The following is a 16,070-nucleotide window of genomic DNA, read 5'->3' on the forward strand; positions in this document are numbered from 1 at the left end:
ATTTACTATCCTAAATGCCTTCTGTGAATACCGAAAGTCGTAAAGTTAGGATTTTGTCTCAGATTAATTTTGTGAATCGCCCCCTGCATGTTTAAACAATAACTGTGGCCACAAATAACTATAGATATATGATTTACCTGATATCTTAGAACGTTACTGTGGTCTCCCATCGAGGGTCAGTATTCAAATAATGATTGTGATGTGAGCAGACTGGGAAGACATTATCTGGCGTTTTAAGGTATATCGAATGTAGTTTGAGGAGTGTGCAATCAGGCACTTTCTGTTATCTTGACAGCACTGATGATGTAAGTTAGGGACTGCCATCATCTCATTTGAATTTTTGCAGTATGAATGGAAATATGATTTATTGAATCCAGTACCAGCTAGTAATTTCAATAAATTGGCATGTTTTATTTTTATGTAAAGGAATGTGTTAATTAAAGAGCACAAAAAATGATTAGATAGGTTATAGGGCATGCCTATGCCATGGGAAGTTGTTTTCTTACAAGCGGTCCTTATTTGCATTTTGGCTTTTTTCAATGTTACAAAGATTTTTGTAAAAGATCTCCTACTCTTCTTTCATGGGGTTAGTGATACCTGTTTATATCATGTTATTATAGCCTTGCAGACGTGGTTTCACTGCGAAACACGTTTTGCAACGATTACAATCCCGTTAGCTGATCACTGGAAGAAGATGTGTAAGAAGCTATTTGGGTATATGTAGTGAATCAAATAAGATTCTATGTCAGGAACGGAGGCTCCGATTATGCTTCTCATTTCGTTACTAGAAGCTCACAGTAGCCAATGAAAACACTGATAAAAAACCATGTGACAACCATAGAGTCCCGGGTATATAAGGTCCCTGTAGGCACATAGAGTCCTCTTTCTTTGCTGCTCCGCAGCCAGTTAAGTGCCCTTTACTTTTTCTCTTACTGGTACAGTGTATCTGCTATTGTGCGTTGTTGTTGGCGTTAATTTGCTGAATGTACGCGCTGTCACTGGTGCGCGATTGCTGCGAGGCGAGTTATAAGCTTCTAGGCTTAACTACATACAGTTATTGGTGCTGGTGTTCTTTGGAGGTTTGCGGGACCTCGGACGCGCTGCGTGCGCTTACCGGGTGTGTCCGGATTCCTTTGGTGCCTTTGTTCTGCCGCTTCAGTGCGGAGCGGTTCCCTCGCGTCGCTGGCTTCGGGCTCTGGTCGAGCGGGAGGATTTGAGGAGCGGGGACGCGCGTCTTTTTAGCGAGCCTCGGCCAGCGCACATGCGCGGCGGCCATATTTGCCCATTGACCTAATTTTTTTTTTTAGTTAGAGATGTGGCCAATCCTGGCCACACCTCTAACTCCGCCCACTGATCCAATTCTCAGTTTATTCCCGCCCTCTGTTTCTCTGCCCACAGTTCCCCTACTTTTTTTCCCCACTTCGACCACTGGCCCAGAATCACAAAAGAGAGACTAGGTGGGGACTCAAACCTGATTCCCCGGTGCTAAAGTCCGTTCTTGTTGGGCCACATCTTCACCCCTGGAATGTGCCACGTAAGGAGATGGTGCAAGACCCCAAATTGTGGACACTGCAACTTATTGTGAACGTTTTACCTCTCACGTTCTTAAATACACTCCATTTATAGCGGATTGCTTTTATTTTGATGCCCCTGTCTTAAACTGTCTCTCAGAGTTAATTAGAACGTGTTCGTTGGAGTAGGTTTCTGTTGTCCCCTAAAAAAAGTAAGCCTTGGATAACCTGCACATAGTACTCGCTTCAATGGACGTCCATTGAGCAGGAGTAGCGGAAGTGACATCATCCAACCTTTGACCGGTGATAACATCACATGGCTGACCCGTGGTGCGACCCTTAACCCCTCACCAGCTTCCTGTTTACTATCGGGGGTCCAAGAGAAGGAAGGGGGGTGCCAACCACAGACAGTGAGTAGGGTTCTCGGGGCACTGTGTAATTGTGAATAAACAAAGTAGGTCGCACACTGCTCGTCATACCAGCAAATAGCCCCATAGAACTCTGGATAATGTAGTAGCAACGGTGAGTACGCCTATGCCACGAGTATGTCACTATAATGCCATCCCTGGACACGTGTTTCGAGGTAATTGCCTCTCGTCAGCAGGGAGCAGGTAGGTGTGTGGGGTGCCAAGTAGACTGCCAAAATATTAAAGGTAAAATACCTCTCACGGCGCGCAGGTGCGGAACCAAGGCTCGTCATCCCAAATCGCTCGAGGGAGCTTAAATACATAAACAAAGTAGGTCGCACACTGCTCGTCATACCAGCAAATAGCCCCATAGAACTCTGGATAATGTAGTAGCAACGGTGAGTACGCCTATGCCACGAGTATGTCACTATAATGCCATCCCTGGACACGTGTTTCGAGGTAATTGCCTCTCGTCAGCAGGGAGCAGGTAGGTGTGTGGGGTGCCAAGTAGACTGCCAAAATATTAAAGGTAAAATACCTCTCACGGCGCGCAGTTGCGGAACCAAGGCTCGTCAGCCCAAATCGCTCGAGGGAGCTTAAATACATAAACAAAGTAGGTTGCACACTGCTCGTCATACCAGCAAATAGCCCCATAGAACTGTGTAATTGTGTTCCTGCCTGGGTCACACTGGCTGGTGAGAGCAGAGGAAGTGGGGCCGGGCTGAGGGTATCACAGGACAGGCCGTGATAGCAGCTCCTGCCCCCGGCAGTGATGCTCCCCTGTGCCCCGTGATGCTATAAACACGGCTCTCTGGTGCTCTTTACCCCGCCCACCCCACCACACACACACAGAGACGCACACACACACATGGCGTTCACTACTGCAGGCCTGCCCACTCAACGCCACACCAGTGCTATGAGAATCATCACCCACCACCCTTTAATGCACAGGGTTCTCTTCAGATTTACTGTTTCATTTTCATTTACTATCCTAAATGCCTTCTGTGAATACCGAAAGTCATAAAGTTAGGATTTTGTCTCAGATTAATTTTGTGAATCGCCCCCTGCATGTTTAAACAATAACTGTGGCCACAAATAACTATAGATTTATGATTTACCTGATATCTTAGAACGTTACTGTGGTCTCCCATCGAGGGTCAGTATTCAAATAATGATTGTGATGTGAGCAGACTGGGAAGACATTATCTGGCGTTTTAAGGTATATCGAATGTAGTTTGAGGAGTGTGCAATCAGGCACTTTCTGTTATCTTGACAGCACTGATGATGTAAGTTAGGGACTGCCATCATCTCATTTGAATTTTTGCAGTATGAATGGAAATATGATTTATTGAATCCAGTACCAGCTAGTAATTTCAATAAATTGGCATGTTTTATTTTTATGTAAAGGAATGTGTTAATTAAAGAGCACAAAAAATGATTAGATAGGTTATAGGGCATGCCTATGCCATGGGAAGTTGTTTTCTTACAAGCGGTCCTTATTTGCATTTTGGCTTTTTTCAATGTTACAAAGATTTCTGTAAAAGATCTCACACTCTTCTTTCATGGGGTTAGTGATACCTGTTTATATCATGTTATTATAGCCTTGCAGACGTGGTTTCACTGCGAAACACGTTTTGCAACGATTACAATCCCGTTAGCTGATCACTGGAAGAAGATGTGTAAGAAGCTATTTGGGTATATGTAGTGAATCAAATAAGATTCTATGTCAGGAACGGAGGCTCCGATTATGCTTCTCATTTCTTTACTAGAAGCTCACAGCAGCCAATGAAAACACTGATAAAAAACCATGTGACAACCATAGAGTCCCGGGTATATAAGGTCCCTGTAGGCACATAGAGTCCTCTTTCTTTGCTGCTCCGCAGCCAGTTAAGTGCCCTTTACTTTTTCTCTTACTGGTACAGTGTATCTGCTATTGTGCGTTGTTGTTGGCGTTAATTTGCTGAATGTACGCGCTGTCACTGGTGCGCGATTGCTGCGAGGCGAGTTATAAGCTTCTAGGCTTAACTACATACAGTTATTGGTGCTGGTGTTCTTTGGAGGTTTGCGGGACCTCGGACGCGCTGCGTGCGCTTACCGGGTGTGTCCGGATTCCTTTGGTGCCTTTGTTCTGCCGCTTCAGTGCGGAGCGGTTCCCTCGCGTCGCTGGCTTCGGGCTCTGGTCGAGCGGGAGGATTTGAGGAGCGGGGACGCGCGTCTTTTTAGTGAGCCTCGGCCAGCGCACATGCGCGGCGGCCATATTTGCCCATTGACCTAATTGGGGGCATTGAATGAACGCCGGAGCAGCATTGTGGATGCTTCTGACCCTGTGTTTCTGCCAATTTACAGGCAAAAGGCTTGTTTCTTCACTCCTCAGACGCCCTACTGTTGTACCACGCAATTGAGCATAGGCTTTGCCTAGAGTGGGGTTCGCAAGCCCTCCCTCCTTCCACATTCTAAACTGTAATTTTTGCTTCACCTGTGTGGTGAATGATCTAGGGCTTGCCTGGGGTTACCACTCCCCCTGACCTCCATTTGCATACCTTATCTACCTGGTTTGACTTGACAGAGTCACAGGCAGTCCTCCTGGGTCGGTGATTGCACACTGGTGTGAAAAACATGTCTGAGTATTATGAGGAGGAATATTATTATTATGAGGAGGAACCCTCTGGGTCTATCGAGCATGACCTCGTTGAGGCATTGGACGCGGGTGTCCAACAGTCTGTGAACTCTGCGTTGGTGAGAGCAATTGCGCCCTTAAAACGTCACCTTTGTACTTATGCCAGGCAGCAAGGCTGGCTTCCCTCGTCAGGTTCCCGAGCTATACCTGGGGGTAAAGGAAAAGCGAATCCCCACGCTACGGATTTCGCTAAACTGGCTAAGTCAATGGCGGACCACGAACGCTCTACTTCAGGTAGAGAGGCCACAATTACTGAAATATCCCAAGAGGATGATGGTCATGACACCACCTCTGACCCTACCACTGACGAAGAGGAATCCCCTCGCCCTTCCAAGAAGGCAAGAAAAGAGAAGCATTTGGTTCCGACCCCGTCACCGAAAGTTCTCAGTTTCGAGCCGGCTGACATTATCCATCCTAACTCCACGTCTTGGCTTCCATCCCAAGAAGTGGCAGACTATGTCCAGTCCCATCTGCGTCAGGCGTTTGATACGGACGTGCGGGCACGACTGCGGTCGGAATGCCCTAGGCCTGATCTGGCGGATAAAGTGGCGGTTACCCCGGAGGTGGACCTGTCAATGCTAACTTATTTAAAGAAATATTCTAAGGACCCCAAGAAAGGCCTGGACAGGTTTTGGCGGTCCTGCCAAGATAAGCTGCTGGACGTAACAGGGCCACTAACAAAGATTCTCGAACTTGGCTTTAGGGCCAAAGAGTCATCCCTTGCAATTGACCCTGACGAGCTGATTGGCTGGGCCCGACGGGTGGTGTGCCAACTTGGCAACGCCAATTGTGCGCTGTCGACAGAGCGGCGCCGGTCCATTCTCTTAAAGCTGGACCCCAGGCTGGCCGAATTGTCCACATCGGAATCGGGTCCTCTAGCCCAGGGTCTCCTGTTTGGCCAGCCCTTCCTGAAAGAACTAACGAAGTTTGTGGCCACATTCAGTGGGCTAGATAAGGCCCAAGGTTCTCAAAAACGGGCTTTCCGCCCGGTTTTTGGCAGGGCCGGACGCTTTCGTGGGCGCTCGTTTGGCCGGGGGTACAATCAAGGTGCACAACGCGGCCAACAAAGGGGAGGTTATCAAGAGAACACTTCCAATACCTCCAACTTTTACCCCTCTCGACGTTCACGAAACAGGTTCCGCAAAGGTGGCAGATTTGGTGGAAACTCCAATAACCAGCATGATGCCGGAAGCTCAGGTGAGCCTAATTCCTTCTTCCGAAGTGATGTTGGGGGGCAGAGTGGGATATTTTCTCAACAACTGGCGTGAAATTTTGCAAGATGCATGGGTGTTGCAGACCGTACAGGGGTACAGGCTAGAGATGTACGGCTCTCCTTCGCAGGAGATTCGCCCACTCCCTCTGTCTTTTTCCCAACAAGATCAGAGCGTTATCACAACAGAAATCGAATCTTTGTTGCAGAAAGGCGTAATTGCGCCCTCCGTGATTCATCCTCATGGTTTCCTGAGCAATGTCTTCCTAGTGGAGAAGAAAGGGGGTGGCTCCAGATTAGTGTTAAACCTCAAAGAGTTCAACTCATGGATTGTTTACAGGCATTTCAAGCTGGAAGGTATCCATCTGCTACGTGATCTCCTCCAGGAAGGGGACTGGATGGTCCGGTTGGACCTGAAAGATGCGTATTTGTCCGTTCCCATTTTTCCCCCCCACCGGAGGTTCCTTCAGTTTGTATGGAACAAGGTGTGCTACGAGTACAAAGTCCTTCCATTTGGTCTGTCGTCAGCACCGTGGTGCTTCACGAAGCTTCTGAGACCGGTAGTGGAGTCTTTCAGAGCTCGGGGAGTCCGCCTCATAATATATCTAGATGACATCATAATTTTGGCGTCCTCCCCTCAGACAGTCCAAACGCACCTCAATTGGGCGATAAGCCTGTTGCAGAGTTTGGGGTTCATTGTCAATCCGCAGAAGTCGGTACTGATCCCTTCTCAGTCCATCGAATTTCTGAGCTTTCTGATAAATTCTTTAACTTGTCATCTCTTGCTGCCAATGCCAAAGATCAGGGCCATCAAATGGGAATTGCGGTCTACCCTTCGCAAGCAGACGACATCCCTGAGATCATTAGCCCGCATAGTGGGTCTATTGGCTTCTTCCATCCAGGCGATCTTCCCGGGCCCCCTTCACTATCGGGCCCTTCAGAGGCTCAAGATCCTCCATCTCCGGAAAGGTCTCAGCTACTCAGAACAGATTCCTCTCTCAGAGGAGGCGAGGCTGGAGATGGACTGGTGGTTAAATCACATGGAGGCCTGGAACGGCCAAGCGCTATTCGGCTCAACACCGGATGTGGTAATCAAATCGGATGCCAGCCGATGGGGTTGGGGAGCCCGCTGCGGCACAATGTCCACGGGTGGTCGATGGTCGCCGGAAGAACTACATTTGCATATCAATTGCCTGGAACTGTTGGCTGGTTCCTTTGCGATCAGATGTCTCTCGCCTCAGAAAGCGGATTGTTGTATCCTCCTCCGGATGGACAACATATCGGCGGTACGGTACGTCAACAAGTTGGGTGGTACCAAATCACGAATGCTGGCGGAGATCGCCAAAGACTTTTGGCACTACTGTCTTCAGAACAGAATTTCGGTGGTTGCGGAATACCTGCCCGGTTCCAGCAACCAAGTGGCAGATTGGAACTCCCGCCATCTGCAGGATTCCAGCGATTGGATGCTGTTACCCAGAGTGTTTCAGAGCCTGACCCATCTTTGGGGCCCTTGTCAGATAGACTTATTTGCATCCCGATTGAACAGACAAGTTCCCCAATTCTTCAGTTGGAGACCGGATCCGGAAGCAGTGGCCACGGATGCATTCCTGCAAGAATGGCCGAGGTCTCTATGCTATGCGTTTCCCCGTTCCTCATGATCCCCAGGGTTCTAGCGCGAGCAAGGGCTTATCAGGCAGAACTCATTTTGATCACTCCGTTGTGGAGGGCTCAGGCATGGTTCCCAGTTTTGATGGACATGAGTTGTGCGATTCCGATCCTTCTTCCCCGGTTACAGAACCTATTGCTGGGCCCTCTTCAGAACCCTCATCCTTTGGTGACATTGGGCCATCTTCCGCTAGTTGCTTGGCGGGTTTCAGGGACAGATGGAGTGTCCCGGGCCTTTCAAGCGAGGCTAACAACTTTATCAAGGAAGCTTGGTCGGCCAACACCCACAAAAGATATTCCTCCTCTTGGAGGAGATGGTGTGATTGGTGCGCTCAACGGGACGTGGATCCCTCTAAAGTACATGTGTTTTTAGTGGTTAATTTTCTTGCCTCTATTGCTTCCTCCGGTTTAGCCTACAGGACGGTCAACAACTTCCCGTCCGCGATATCGGCGGGGCATTTACCTTTGGAAGGTAAGCCCATAGGAGAGCATCCATTGGTATGTAAATTACTTAGAGGAGTCAGGATGGTGAAACCTCCTTGCCCAAAATATTCTCAATTGTGGGATGTCTCTATTGTCCTTAAATTTCTGGAGGCCTGGCCGTCCAATAGGTTCTTGTCTCGAAAACAACTTTCGGCCAAATTAACTATGCTCTTATGTCTGGTTTCTTGCAAACGGGTGTCTGACGTACGTGCGCTAGATTTAGCGGGGCGTAGATTTTCCCCAGAGGGTGTGACCTTCACCTTGTCCAGGAGAACGAAGTGTAACACTACGTCTATCACGTACCCGGCTTTTCCTAATATTCCTAAGCTGTGCGTCGTGCAATGTCTTAAGGATTACGAGGTAAGTACTGAGGAGTTTCGTACTAATATGCAAGGTCAGTTGCTTATTGCTCTGCAGAAGCCATTTCGCCCAGTGACTCCAGCTACCTTGTCTCGATGGATGTGTTAGCTCATGGGCGAAGCAGGAATTGATACTTCCAAATTTGGGGCTCACTCCGCCCGCGGAGCCATGGCTTCGAAGGCATATTCGACAGGTGTCAGCCTTTCAGATATCATGAGTGCAGATGACTGATCTAATGAGCATATATTTAAAGCATTTTACTATAAACCTATTGTGGATGTTGCTTCAATGGGGGTGGCTCAGCTTTGAACAAGCATAATCGGAGCCTCCGGTCCTGACATAGAATTAAAAATTTGCGAACATTCGTGACAAGAATTTTCAATTCTATTAAGGACAACGGAGGCGAGGATTATCCCACCCAGAAATATACATTGTATTATGTGATGTTATATGTTTGATCATGCTATGTATTTGCATTACTCTGAATATTCCCCCCCTTTTTTCTCGTAATGGTTATGTTGTCTTTTACCAAGCAACCTGGAATAGCTTTTACGGGGTGTTCTTCTTTCTTTCAGGTGCTGACAGCAAGTAAATCTGAATATGGTTCAGCTGTGATTGGCTGGTTTATAGTTCTGTGTTTTGCACAAAAGTGAGTTGTCTGGACCGGGATCCAGTTGGAGCGTTCGGCCCCGTTGGGCTTTCAGTTCGTTGGTCGGAGAAGTCCTTATCTGTCGGTGATCCTTCAAGAACAGGTCGTGCATGGACTTAACTGTTGTTACAAAGAAAGAGGACTCTATGTGCCTGCAGGGACCTTATATACCCGGGACTCTATGGTTGTCACATGGTTTTTATCAGTGTTTTCATTGGCTGCTGTGAGCTTCTAGTAAAGAAATGAGAAGCATAATCCTCGCCTCCATTGTCCTTAATAGAATTGAAAATTCTTGTCACGAATGTTCGCAAATTTTTAATTTTACACAAGTTGGAGTAGTGTGAATTAGTGGACATTCATGTATAGTGTTTCATAATGTATACATTTGTGTACCTCCACTAATACACAGAGCCCTAATGCCAATTTTAGGGGCATATCATCAAGGGCCTTATCTCCGCTTTTCAAGCCAAAAAAGCGGAGATAATGTTTTCGCCCTATTAACAAGAGGGTGCTAACATGCATAATCGCATGTTAGCACCCTTTTTCCCTACGCCTCCCTTTGCATCTCTAAAGTGGGCGTTTCTTCCCAAAATAACTGGAGAAATATCACTAACCAACATATCTCCAATTACCAATGGGCACGCTAACAAGCATAGCGATAAGAAAAGTAGTGCTAACCGCGGTTATCGCTACTTTCCTTAAGCCTACTTTTAGTTTGACTTAGCCATGATATCCTATGGAAGGTGGATATCATAGTTAAGTATGCCTTGCCATATCAACAACGTAGCGCCAAACGTTGTGCAATTATCGCTGGAATCCCAGCGATAATTGCACATTTGGCAGCTAACTCGGTTATTTTTATCGCTCTGGAGATAAGCGTTGCTGATAGCGAGAAGTGGAGAAGTGTGGCTCAATGGTTAGAGCGGCAGACCCTGATGCAGAGGTCTGGCCCGGGACCAGGGTTCAATTCCCCGCCCCGGCGGGTCTTGGGCTCAAAATTCCACGGACCTGATAATTCTCGCCTCGGTGCCTATTCCAATCATGGAGTCTCACTCTGCAACTCTGGGCAATAGCTTGCTTAATCTCCACAACGGCACCCACAACGCTAAAAGGATGCCTGGCCTCCACCTTGGGGGTGCCCAGGAGTGGACGCCTCACAGGGAAAGCCAGGATGGGTTCCACAGCGGTATTCGTACAAGCGCCTTGAGACCCTTGCGGGTGAGTAGTGCGCTATACAAGTATCAATTTACAAATCTCCGCGATAAAAAAAGCGATAGCCGGCGATAATTATCCTAGCGCTAAGTGCGCTTAGCGATAATTATCGCCGGTTGTTGATGATATGCCCCTTAATCTATTACAGTCAACCAAAACCCACTACATTAAAATGCCTAAACCTGCACTGCTAAACCCAAGATATGCTGCCTGGCCCAAAACCTAACGCAAACCTAGTGGGCAGAGACTAAACAGACTTTTCCTGATAGCTAATTGTCAATTGTGCTCCTTTTTGGGAAGACTGGTACCCATTAACAGTGAACATTAAAGCTATTGGGTGGGACGATGCTTCATAGCATTATCCTGAAAGACCACAAGAGGGTGCCAGATTGCTACAGCTGACCTTAAATAGGACCTTGTGTCAAACAAAAGGGAGCATGCAAACAGCAAAACATTGTTTTGATCTCAGCTACAACAACGCTCGTGTTTGTACTACAGGTAACCCCTTTACAGAGAAGCAGTGATTACACAGAGGGGTATATTTTCAAACATTTTGCACTGGGTTAGCTTCACAAAAGTGATGCTAACCAGCACAAAATGTTTTTTACCAATAAAAAGTAACTTACAAGTAACGCAAAGCAGCGCAAATCATTGTTTTGCGTTACTTGACGCCAAGGGGGCATTACATGGGTGGTACATGAGCGTTCCCATGCAACCACCCATGCCTTGTGACACAAAACCCTATCTACAAAGAATTATAGACAGGGTTTAGTGCCAAAAGTTAACACCACCTGAAAGGAGGCATTAAAAGGAGAAATTAAATTTATTTTCCTACTTTGCATGCGTGCTGCACTATGCAGTACACAAAGTGAGAAAAGTGTGTGAACTTGACTAGGCAAAGTATTTTGTACAGGAAGGGTACCCTTCCTATACAAAATCTATGCTAGACTCAGGCACACACCTTAGGGCTATGGCGCTAAGGCCTGTGCATGGCGCACGGCAGCTGAAATCATCGCGGGCGTGACGGAATAGCGCCATATTTCTGTAGATATAGCGCTCTCCTGCTCCCTCCCTGTCATGCAACGCAGAACAGCCTCTTTGGGGGCTGCGCTGTATTGTGTGTAATAAATTTTCTATGCAGGGTGCTGTCTCATTTGCCTTGTAAACACCCTCATGTATTCAATGCGAGCCCAAGCAAGGCCTTTTTAATTACACTCTGAACAGATTGCGATAGCCCCTTAGATCAGTCTGTTACTCCAGTTTAGCATGGCATCTTTCTGGATTGCATACAGATTAGTTTCATTTTTACATAATATGTATTGTTCAAGTATATTTTGTGCTATGCGTGTTATATTTTATTGTTTGCTCCATCTATGCCCCTGGCAGTGTGTTGCGTTAAAAATAATAACCAAACAAACTCACATGTGCAAACCCATTACTTTGTTCTAAAAGGGGAGGGTGTGTGCACATTTGTGCAGTGGTGTAGATATGCCCTAACACACAATCTTGGATTTTTAGCTCTGCCCCTTCTAGTTGCTGTGAAAACTCAAGCAGGATAGCTCAGGGTGTTAATGCAGAGTAGTAGAACCTTCCAATCACTGAGGGAAAAAATTCTGAATTAAAAGGGGAGAAACAGAAAGGCAAGCATTGGAAAGCTGTAGGTAAAGGCTTATACCAGCTATCATTAGCTCTGACCACTTCATCGTCGTCAATGGAGCTCCAGACCTACTAATGTTCGAATCGCAGTTTGATGTCTGTCCTTTAGTCTGTCTCTCCAGTTCATTCTCTTTACCACACAATAGTATCCTCTCAACAAAATACGTCCTAAGCGCTGCTAAGATCTAAAAAAAATATGGTGAAATGGGTGACGGCATTATTAACACGTGCCTATGTAAATAAAAAAATTGATAGGCACGGCGTGTTGCTTGGAGTACGTCATTACGTCTTTACTTGTAAATGTCTCCTAAGATGTTGCACCTGTCCAACTGTTCCCAACGAAAGTTTCGAATTAGTAGAACAAAGGTGGTGAGGCGCATTTCACAAGTTGGCCACTAGGTGGCGGCAACGACCACCTACAGCAGCCGGCGCCTGTCTGAGTGACGTGCCCGTCTAGCGCTCAGACCCTGAGGTTTCCACAGGCGCTGTGCACTGCGAGTTGGTAACAGGTTTTTGCTGTTTAGTATAACGATGCCTAGCTCGGGGCATTGGGGCGGTTTACAGAGCACCAGATTACACCACACAAGGTCGGGTGTATCATTGTTTTGTTTGTTTTTCAGGGACGGAAAGATTACGTGATTTGCCCAGAATCACAAAAGAGAGACTTGGTGGGGACTCGAACCTGATTCCCCGGTGCTAAAGTCCGTTCTTGTTGGGCCACATCTTCTCCCCTGGAATGTGCCACGTAAGGAGATGGTGCAAGACCCCAAATTGTGGACACTGCAACTTATTGTGAGCGTTTTACCTCTCACGTTCTTAAATGCACTCCATTTATAGCGGATTGCTTTTATTTTGATGCCCCTGTCTTAAACTGTCTCTCAGAGTTAATTAGAACGCGTTCGTTGGAGTAGGTTTCCGTTTTCCCCTAAAAAAAAGTAAACCCCAGATAACCTGCTCATAGTACTCGCTTCAATGGACGTCCATTGAGCAGGAGTAGCGGAAGTGACATCATCCAACCTTTGACCGGTGATAACATCACATGGCTGACCCCTGGTGCGGCCCTTAACCCCTCACCAGCTTCCTGTTTGCTATCGGGGGTCCAAGAGAAGGAAGGGGGGGTGCCAACCACAGACAGTGAGTAGGGTTCTCGGGGCTCTGTGTACTTGTGTTCCTGCCTGGGTCACACTGGCTGGTGAGAGCAGAGGAAGTGGGGCCGGGCTGAGGGTATCACAGGACAGGCCGTGATAGCAGCTCCTGCCCCCGGCAGTGATGCTCCCCTGTGCCCCGTGATGCTATAAACACGGCTCTCTGGTGCTCTTTACCCCGTCCACCCCACCACACACACACGCACGCACACACACACACGGCGTTCACTACTGCAGGCCTGCCCACTCAACGCCACACCAGTGCTATGAGAATCATCCGCCACCACCCTTTAATGCACAGGGTTCTCTTTTGATTTACAGTTTCATTTGTTAGTCAAGATTTGGAAATAATTTCATGCAGAGGGTACCGAGAGTTGTTTTTCCTGTCCTTTCCTAGAAACCAGAACTTTAGGGGGCCATCAAACCAGGGCACGTCCCTCCTGGAGCAGTCCCCCTGTGTATGGTCGGCCCTCGGGGAGGGGGCATGTCTGCCTCACATTCTGCCCAGAACTCGCAGGGATCTCCAGGTAGCAACCCCCTTGCCCCCCCCCCCCCCCACTGGGTACAGTAGGTGAATACTGAGCAAGGGGTTGTGCCACCAGCCCCGCACTGGCGAGGCGCCATCAGGTGGGACCCACACCGGCCCCAGGCTACTCTGAAGTGCTGAGAGATAGAAGTCACCTAGTGCTTGGCAGAGTTCCCTGCTCGAGGCACCACTCCCAGGCCCTGGCACGTGCCACTGGACCAGGAAGATGACATCAGAGCCGAGGCCAGCTCCTAGTCGAAACCACTCCGAGGGCGAGTGTTTTCACCCCTTCTATTTCGAGGTTGTGCCGCCTTGATTATTAGGTGTCTGAGCGAGCCTTGCTTTCTCTCTGCGCCCGGCACTGCCTCTGCGACCAGGTGGAGAGCTGCAACATTTGAAGTTCTACACAACATAATGCCCCTCTGTGCTTCAATTCTAAAACAGACACAATTGAAGCACAGAGGGGCATTGTGTTGTGTATAACTTTCCCACCCAGTCCCTTCTGGCCTAACTGGGGTAACTCTCTTACTTTGTAGAGTGCAACAATTTAAAGACACGCAGTCCAGCGCAAAATAAAAATAAATACCTTTAAAAATGCAGCCATATATTTTTGTTTAGAGTGTTGGGGACATTGTAGGAGTAAAAGTTTATGGAAGAGATTCGTCGCGTCCAATGAATGCTTGTTGTGCACCAGCCATGACAGAACATTCGCATGTTGCATGTGGGCACACACTGGGTGCATGGAGTAGAAAAGGGAAGACCGTGTTGGCACGCTGCCACAGCAATTGGAAGCCTCCCTCCGTGTTTGCTGTTAAGTGGGCATGTCTTTGTAGGGGGTCTGGTTGAGGGTGGATAAGGGGGCGTTCTGGAACAGGGTGTGCTTCGGGCATATTCGAGTGCCTGCTGGCATACTGCGGCTGTCTACGTCGTTTGGGGTAGGAGGGAGGCAGGGAGAGATATATGGTTAGTAGCCATTGAGAGAAATGTGGGTTATACGTTTGAACTAATCCGATCTGGGCTGCCATCTCTGCTGACCCTGCCCAACCCATGGCCTAACGCGAACCAATGGGGCTGAGACTTCACCTCTAACCCCCAAATCTTAGAGCTACATCCACACCTTTCTTTAAGTCTGAACCTAAACCCGTGTACTTACATATTAACACATAAAAACCTCCCACCCAACTCCTTCAGCCCAAATCTAAACTCCTGACCATACATCATTTCAACTAAACCTAAACCCACACACATCAACAGGAACGCATGTGGGTCTGCGTGTTTGTGTGTGCCTCTAGTTCAGTGTGTGCGTGTGTGCATACCATAATGTGTAGAACAGGGGTATTGTGTGTGGGGGGAGCTCAAAGGCAGAGTGCGAATGTCAACATAAGGTGTGTGTGTGTGTGTGTGTGTGTGTGTGTGTGCGCGCGCGTGCGAGAGATGAGAGAGAATAAAGGGAATTGTGGACTGCATGCATTTGTGCTTGCTGCAGGCAACGTTTGTGACAATATCAGGGAAATACACAATGAAAGCCCGTCCAGCAGATAATAAAACAGCCCACAATCAGACAAAAAGTGTCTTACACGCTCACCTGTCAAACTAGCCCTCCGGGCACTGCCTGATTGCCCCTTAGGCCAGTCCAACCCTGGGCAGCAAGGAAGGTGAGAACATGGACGGTGTGGGTGAGGACACACAAGAGCATCGTATGTCTGTATGGAGAAGAGTGTAGATGCGGGCAACAGGCGTGGCCTACACGTCCCTGCAGGAAGCATGTTCTGGTGTGTCCACTGTCCACATGTGTGCATTCAAGGGTAGTGAATGAGTGCATACAGCGAGTGTGTTTGTACAAGGAAAGTGAGTGTGCATATATAAAGCATGGGTGCGTATATGCAATAAAAGTGAGTGTGTACATGCAGAGTTTGTGTACCTACATTAAAGAGTGTGCTGTGCGTTTGCTTACTGCCATAGTGTGTGGCTGTGTGCGAGCGCATAATGGGAACATTTTGTGGGCATGCAATGGGTGAGTGCATAGATGGACTCTGCCTATGTGCTTGTCTATGTGCATAGGAATATTGTGCATGTGTGTAGAAATAAAGCTTTCAGACACTGCTGGGTATTTGGGATGAGTGTGTGTGTGTTATATGTCTGTGTGGGTTATATGTGTGTGTGGGTTATATGTGCGTGTGCATAAACACAAAGAATGAGTGTGTGCACAATCAGAGGCTAGTCAAATGTTACGCGGCCGTCCAGTCCACGGCAACTTGGAGGAGGGAGGTAGAACATGGGTCCGTAAGTGTGATATCTATGTATGCTGACAAAATTCAATAAAATACGTTTAAAAAACAGAGGGCAAGTTAAAAGATCCTTGTCTGGCGGGTCCTAAACGTATTTTGCTGACAACAATGTACACGTTTTTCTCTGTGGCACTTACAAATTACTCTGTCCCATTCATTGCAGTGGAAATCATGTTTGTCCCTCCTTTCAAATGTAAATATTCGTCTCTGTACAAAGTTAGCAGCCCCGGGCTGTGTGGGGCACGCAACAGACTGCACTTAAACCCTAAAATCCCCAGCCG

The sequence above is a fragment of the Triturus cristatus genome, chromosome 4_2 (genome assembly GCF_964204655.1).
Source record: "Triturus cristatus chromosome 4_2, aTriCri1.1, whole genome shotgun sequence".
Taxonomy (NCBI): domain Eukaryota; kingdom Metazoa; phylum Chordata; class Amphibia; order Caudata; family Salamandridae; genus Triturus; species Triturus cristatus.